The sequence below is a fragment of the Dipodomys ordii genome, unplaced genomic scaffold, assembly GCF_000151885.1.
Source record: "Dipodomys ordii isolate 6190 unplaced genomic scaffold, Dord_2.0 Scaffold38, whole genome shotgun sequence".
Taxonomy (NCBI): Eukaryota; Metazoa; Chordata; class Mammalia; order Rodentia; family Heteromyidae; genus Dipodomys; species Dipodomys ordii.
The window spans coordinates 13671879-13680100 of NW_012267254.1; the positions used below are offsets into that span (position 1 = coordinate 13671879).

The window sequence follows — 8222 nt, forward strand, 5'->3', positions numbered from 1 at the left end:
AGATGCCCCTCAATAGATGAATGGATCAAGAAAATGTGGTATATATACACAATGGAATTCTATGCCTCCATCAGAAAGAATGACATTGCCCCATTTGTTAAGAAATGAAAAGACTTGGAAAAAATTATATTAAGTGAAGTAAGCCAGGCCCAAAGAAATATAGGTCCCATGTTTTCCCTTATTTGCAATAACTTGTATATGTCTGAGTCAAGCAGAAAAGGTCAGATAAGTTGATGTTAGGGAAATGAACCCTAAGATATGTATTCAATTTTTTTTCCTTCCATGCGATTGTTTCTAACACATTTATAAGATTATTTCTATGTTGCTTTGTATGTCCCTCCCCCATGGTATAACCTCTGCTTTCATTGTGTTTGATGTTGCTATAATTTGTGGAGGGGAAGGGAAAAAAAGAAATTGTTTAAATAGGGATACAGGTGGACTCATTGCAACAATGAGATGTACAAAGCAATATATGATATTGCTACATATTTTGCGACATGTTTCACATGAGCTATTCTATTAGTTTCATAAGAATATTTGTGCTCCTTAACCATTCATTGACTCACTGAAAGATGTAGAGGATTCACCTCTACATCTTTCAGTGAGTCAATGAATCTTTGTATTTGAACTGAACAGCTAACAATCACAAAACTGCCCCTCTTGAAGATGATTCAAATCCAGGTGCTTCAAATCCACTGCCTCTTTGCTCTACACCTTTTCACTCTCATCCTGAGTACTACTGATGGCATTGAACTTCCACAGCAACATTCTGCATTATACTGCATCTTCCACCACTAATAAGCCATGTAATGGTACATCCTCTCCAGAATGCTAGTATTTCTCACTAGCTTCATCGCCAAGCTTCAAATTGACCAATGGCTCTGTACTCTCCATAGACATTTTATTGCCCAGATGTCACATTATATAAATACCTTTCTCTAGGATCTGCTTCACTCAACATGTTGTCCATCTGTGAGTCCATGTTTCTCACTGTTAATGATCCTGTTTAGCCCAGTTCACTGAAAACCAAAAGACTCAGAATGCTCCATTTATAAAGCTACAGATAGTGATTAGTGGTATATATATATTGCACTTATGAATGCAGAGTCTATCTTCTCAAATCTACTTCTTGGATCAGATCATCTAGAATACACATGATATAGACATAATACTTTGGTCATAAGATGTGATGAAGTGAGGAAAATAAGTATTGTTAATTTTCTAATTAACCTTTTAACTACTTGAGAAAGAAAATCCAACTCTGTAAGAAATGACCATTATCTATTAAAATTATTTTTAAACCTTAAGTTTAGAAATAATTTTAAGTACTTTACAGGGAAATGGCTCAGTGTAATATAACTATAGTTTAACAGCTTTCTTCTCAAGTGTAGTAATTAAGATATAAAGTGACTATTAGCAATATTTCTTCCAGAAAAATAGTTCCTATTCTGTTTTCAGAAATATTGTTTTGTAGGTGCCAGTGGCTCATGACTATAATCCTAGCTACTCAGGAGGAGAAATCCAAAGATCCTAGATCAAAGGTGAGGTCAAAGAGAGCACTTACTTCCAACTTAACACCAAAAGAACAGAAGTGGATTTATGGCTCAAATGGTAGAATGCTAGCCTTGAGAACAGAAGCCGAGGTACAGTACCTAGGCCCTGAGTTCAATCCCCAGCATGGACACACACACACAGACCACCACCACCACCACCACCACCACCACCACACCACAGATCTTTTTATACAGATCTCTCCAAGAAACTGAAAACATCGTTGTTTCTAAGTCTAAACTGTGTTTTCTTACTGTGGCTAAAGCTTCATCTGAGCCCTGCTAGAATCCATATAAATCATAACTACCTACCTCTGGGCCAAATCTATCAAAACCAATAGCAAGTCCCTCTTGCTACTCTAATTCTGACATTTTGCCCATTTTATAATATCAGAACACTACTTCCTTCCCTTAGAGTTTTCATCTCATATTCAAGATCCACTTACCAAGGTCAATTTTAGTGATGCATGAATCCCTATCTGGATAATTCATTGGCTAATGTCATATACAATTTCTACAAATCTATATGTAAATACATTGGATCATTAAAAAATATACTGGGACCCAGTAAATTATGCCTGTCTCTAGACAATCACACAGTGAGACCAAAGGAGTGACTCATAATGGCTCAATAGCTATGTGCATATTATCATATAAATTAATATTTTTAATGAACTCCAATAAATGGAAACAAGATTTTTGTTGTAATTGATGTGTTTGTTGTCTTTTCCTTTTGTCTTGTTTGTTTATTTGTCTTTGGGAGAGTAAAGGGGACACAGATACAGTAGTGGTATTCACTAGACACTGTGGAAAATGAACTACACAACTTGTGGGTGGGGACAGGAGGGAAACACTGGGAGACAGGGAGGGAAGGAGTAACATGGTTCAAAAAGAAATGTACTCATTATCTGACTTATGTAACTGTAATAACCCCTTTGTACAATATCTCTAAAATAACAAAATATATTTTTAAAAACCTTCCTGGTGCAGGGACAACTGGTTTCCAAGTTCCACTGATCACTCTCCTCAATGCCCTTTATCTTTGTTAAGTAAACTACTCACAATTGTGAAAAAGTTTTCCTGGTGCAATCAGGCATTGGTGACTCATGGCTGTAATCTTAGCTAGTCAAGAGGCTAAGACACCATCTCCAAAGTAATCAGAAAAAAAGTGGGACGGGGAACACGATTCAAGTGGTAGTATCATCTGAACAAGCTCTTAATTCAAACCTAGGTACCCGAAAAAAATTCTAGTGCTAAAAAGTAGAGTTTTACTCCCTAAATGAAACTATTACAGAAAAAAGTAGGGGAAACACTAGTGCTCCTGAGCACAGGTAGAAACTTTGTCTTTATTTATTTATTTATTTATTTTGTCGGTCGTGGGGCTTGAATTCTGGGCCCGGGCTTGGTTATATGTTATAAATGAAATTGCTCTATCAGATGTGTATAGTACAAATATTTCTCCCTTTGTAGGACTGACCTTTCAGTTATCAAATGAGAAAATTTCCTCGGTTGATTCTTTTAAGAACTTGTAGCTTTAGTTTTGTTTACTTGTACAATAATTTGAAGTAAGTTTATAATTTGGTGTGATGTCATAGCCAATGTTCATTTTGTCCATGTGGTTATACAATTATTCCATTCACATTTGTTATAAAGGCTACCCTTTCCCCAGTGAATTACTGTGGTAGTTTAGTCAAATATCAAACACATATTTATAGGTATATTTTTAATGTTCTATTATCTTTAAGTAATTATACAAAGTGCCATTTATTATAGGTCTATCTCCATGTTATATTTTATTATATTTCTCCAGTCAATATACACCAAAATATGAAGGATATTACCAGTGTCATCCTAGTAGATGTTTACCAACAGGCTCTGGTGGCACAAATATAAACAAGCAAAGAAACAACTTTGATTTATAGCATTTGCTGATTATCAAGGTATAAATTCTCTATCATCAATTTCAAGGTATTTGCCACTGCAAATTATCAGCTGCTTGGACTTCTCAAATTACAATTTCATACTCTCCAAATTATGTACCTCCAGGTAAAAAGTTGATGTGATCATAGGGAGCACCTCATTTGTTTTTTGACTCTCTGAGGTATCAGTTAAAATATAAAAAGCAATAATTTAATATATTATGACCAGTCATCTGTAGTTTATAGCAGGAGGACAAGTCTGTATCAATTATTCCATCACATCAAAAGTCCTCCTAGACTGGGAGTGTAGCTCAGTGACAGGATGCTTTCAGTGTTTCAGGTCCTGGGTTCAACCCCTGGCAGTCCCTTCCTCATATTCAAAACAACACAAAAAATTGTGGTTGTAATCAATTGTTTGGTCTGGGGCCATAGTTCCGTGGTAGAGTACTTACTTGTCACACACAAAGGCATGAATTTGACCCCCCCCACTTTAATAAAGAAAAAATTCCCAATTATTAAATGCTTCAATGTAAAATATGAACATATTTAAATATCAGCATATATTTTGAAATGTCACACAAAGGCTTATGTGTTGAAACCTGCTTCCCAGATGGTATAAGTATTGAGAAAATGGTAGAAAACTCTAGTTCAAGGAAGTAGGTCATTCTATGTGTATGCCCTTGATTACCCATCAATATACCCTATTGGGATACAAGTTTTTCTCTCTCTCTTTTTTCTTTTGCTTAACCATGTACTTCCTGCTCTGATGCTTTTCCTTGCCACAGGCCCAATAATAAGAGAGCCACTGAAATCATGAACAAAAAATAAATAAAAAAGACATTTTAAGTTCATTGTCTCAGCTGAGCAACATCTCTGACCATTATGTCATCACATATTAGAGAGTAGATTATAGCATGAAACTCAGAAGTTAAAACAAATAATTTGCAAAGCCAAGGATGGTAACACATATCTGTAATCTCAGTCACTTGGGAAGTAAAAGTAGAGCAATCATGGTTCAAAGAAGCCTGGGAAACCAGACTATATCTCAGAACCATTAGGGGCCCAGTGCCAGGGGCTCAGGCCTGTAATCCTAGCTACTCTGGAGGCTGAGATATGAGGATTTCAGTTCAAAGCCAACCCAAGTAGGAAAGTCCATGAGACTTTTTTCCCTCTTCCCGCAACCATCCCCCACCGAGTTGTTCAGATTATTTCCAACAAATTGTCTTGTGAATATCACTGTTGCATTTGTTCCCCCCTTGTCCTTTGCATGAGACTCTTAATTAACCACCAGAAAACTGGAAGTGGTGCTGTAGCTCAAAGTGGTCCTCAGTTCAAGCCCCACAACTGACAAAACTCTGAGCATGGACTATACCTGTAGTCCCAGCTACTTGGAAGTACAAGGTTTGATATCTAAAGACCACCTGTATGACAAGTAGGAAACTCTCTCTAAAACACATTAAAATTAAAGCAAAAGGATTGAAAGTATGGCCTAAGTAGTAAAGTACTTCTCTAGCAAGCACAAGACCCCTGAGTTCAATGTATCATACCACCAAAAAGCAATTTATAGGAAAGAAAATACAAAACAAAAGAAAATATTTTAAACTATTAATAGTATCTTTACAAAGTATTGTCCTACCCATGAAATAAGAAAACTACTGTAAGACAAGGAAAATCAGAGAATAAGAAAGAGGCCTTACAAATTAAATATATATGCATATACAAATATATTTACATAAATTAGGGAACAATTGGGAAAAAAAAACTCCTAGAAATCACAGCAGTAGAAAAGATGAGGGCAATCAACAATCAACTAACAGTGCAGGGAATAATGGAAACTAAAGGAATTATGAAGAGAATGTAGAAAAAATTCAAATAGAGAACATATGAGACCATCTAGATTGTGAAAGAGAATAAGAGAGCTTCTTGACAGTGACCCTAGAAGGTAAAAGAAGAAAAATGCCTTCAAAATTCTGAAGGGAAATCACTTTTGAACTAGAACTCTATGCTTCATGTCAAACATGAAAATAGACTAAAGATATTTCCAGAAAATTCAAGGTCTCAAAAAATTATTGATTCAACCAGAAATACAGAATAAACCAATAAACATGATAACATAGGACACTGAAAATAAAATTAGTATAGAAGAAAAAGCAAACTTCTTGATGATAGTAAAGAACAACTTCAAAATGTTGACTGCTCAGCAGACAGTCCAGATTGAACTAAGTTGATAAGGAGCTTCAAAAGTATTCTCGAGAAAAAAAAAAAATTACAACTTATATATTACTTTCTTGCTTTCTATATTGAGAGCTTACAGCTCTAATAAAATTCTAATAGGTACATAGTAAACAACTAAATATAAGCCCAATTTTAATTCCAAAGAACAATTTGTAAGGAAGAAAACATAATGATATACACCATAGTTCACAAGATTTGTATAGCCATAATATGAAATACTAAATATTGGTTAGCTATGTATTGGGGAAAAGGATAAGTTGTGCCAGTGTGAGAGGAAGGAGACTTTGATAACTAATTTTATACAAATAATATGAAAGTAGGTAATGTCTAAAAGTTAGGAAAAGTAATAAAACATGTTTTGAAGTATAAAGATAATATAAGATTAAGTGAAGTGACTGGGAAGAAGGCTCAGTTGTAGAGTGCTTGCCTTGCATACATGAGGCCCTGGGTTCAATTTCTCAGCACCACATACACAGAAAAAGCTGGAAGTGGGTGCTTTGGCACAAGTGGTAGAGCACTAGCCTTAAGCTGAAGAGCTCAGGGAGATTGCCCAGGCTCCATGACCAGCAAAAAAAAAAAAGAAGAAAGAAAAGAAAAAGATTAAGTAAGCCAGACCCAAAGAAACATAGGTGCCACGGTTTCCTTAATTTGTAGCAATTAGTGTATGTCTAGGATAGTCCTAGCAGATGAGCAGAATAACTCAATAGCTATGTACATTTGATCATATAAGATGATACTATGTGAAATGAACTCCTAGGCATGGAAACAAGAGGTTTTTCTTAATTGTTGTCATTTTTAATGTACTATGTGATTTTCTTTTGTGTTTTATTTCTATGATTTACCCCCTGTTGTCACTGTATTTGATTTTGGTACCCCAGGTATTATATCTACATTTATCAGAATTATGGAAGGGAAGGGAGCAACAAAATGGTGAGACAGAGGACAAAAGGGGAACCAATGCAACAGTGATACTCACAAGACAATATGTTGGAAATGAACTGTACTACTTGGAGGGGAGACTGAGGGGAAGGTAAGTGGGAGGAAATGAGGGAGGGGGTAACAAGTTCAAGAAGAAATGTACTCACTACCTTAGGTATATAACTGTAACCCCTCTGTATATCACCTTAATGATAAAATTGTTAAAAATTAAAAATTAACAAAAATAAAGATACTATAAGAGAAACTATGAGGAATAGAAATCAGAGATCAAAAGGGCAAGTGACAGGGACAAATGGAATGCTTTTACATAAATCTCTCATAATATAAGTGCACCTTCTAAATTTTCATATTGCTTTGATAAAGTATTAAAGAATATGTCCCTGGAAGTATTTCAAACTTTACAATGATTGCAATACTTTAAAAAGAAAAATCAAGGTGATAAGATTTATTTTACCTAGATTAAGTTCTTTTCTAGTGTCCCACCCTCAACACTTATGCTTATTCAAATCCTTCTGGTGTTAGACCTCTGATCTGAGTTCTTGAGTAAAACAAACATGGCATTTCAATTCAATATCATGAGAAATCAAATGTCCTTTTCACAAGAAGAGAGGAGACTAAATCCTTATGACTATTGTATTTAAGAAGATAAGCCAACTAGAGCTGCAGTTTCTGGTCAGTGTGTGCAGCTTGAGCCTGAACCTTTATTTCTGCGCCCTGACTGTCTGAGATCGGCTGAGATGACTGAGGTGATGATGAACGCCCCATCCATGGAGGAGATTGGCCTCAGACCCGGGAAGCATGGTCTGTCTTATCAGATCTTTCCTGACCCATCCGACTTCGACAGCTGCTGTAAACTGAAGGACCGCCTGCCTTCCATAGTATAGGAACCCACAGATGGAGAGGTGGAAAGTGGAGAGCTCCGATGGCCTCCTGAGGAGTTCTTGGACCAGGAGAATGAGCAAGACACCTGAGAAGAGACAGCGAAGAAAACAAGGAGCAGTAAGAGTCCCTGCAATCTCGCCTGGGTCATACCAGCCAACAACTTGTACCTGAACTGTTTTTTGTCCCATCTCGATGGAAGAAAAGAGTGAGCCACAAGCTGAAAATATCAAACGAGGCTTCCGTTTTACACCTGCAAATCACCCAGTTGGTTTTGATTTCTTTTCTTTTCTTGACTTTTTTTTTAATTCGTTGAGCAGCGGAGCCCTCAGGTAACTTGTAAAGCCTTATGAGTAAGGAAGCTGCTGAGAAAGGGGTGTGGGGTGTGGGGAAGGGGTACAGCTTCTGAGATCAGTATCTGAGCCCCACTACCCAGAAGGAAGCAGTAGTGTTTGGAGGAAGGGGTCGGAAGGGGAGGTAGTGGGGCTAAGAGGGATGGGCAAATGAACAAGGAACTTTGTGTGTGTATGTGTGTGGGGGGGGGGTAATCAAAAACAGGAAAAAGCCCAAAGTATGTGTTTTTAAGAAGCTATCAAACGGATAAGACAAGATGCAGACATAAAGGGGATCCAAATAGGGAAGAAGAAATAAAACTCTCCCTCTTTGCAGATGACATGATCTTGTATTTAAAGAATCCCAT

General features: G+C 36.6%; 1 pseudogene; it reads left to right on the forward strand.

The window, feature by feature from the left end:
* Window positions 1-996: 996 nt before the first annotated feature.
* On the forward strand, window positions 997-7734 carry LOC105986946 (annotated as a pseudogene).
* The last annotated feature ends 488 nt before the right edge of the window (window positions 7735-8222 follow it).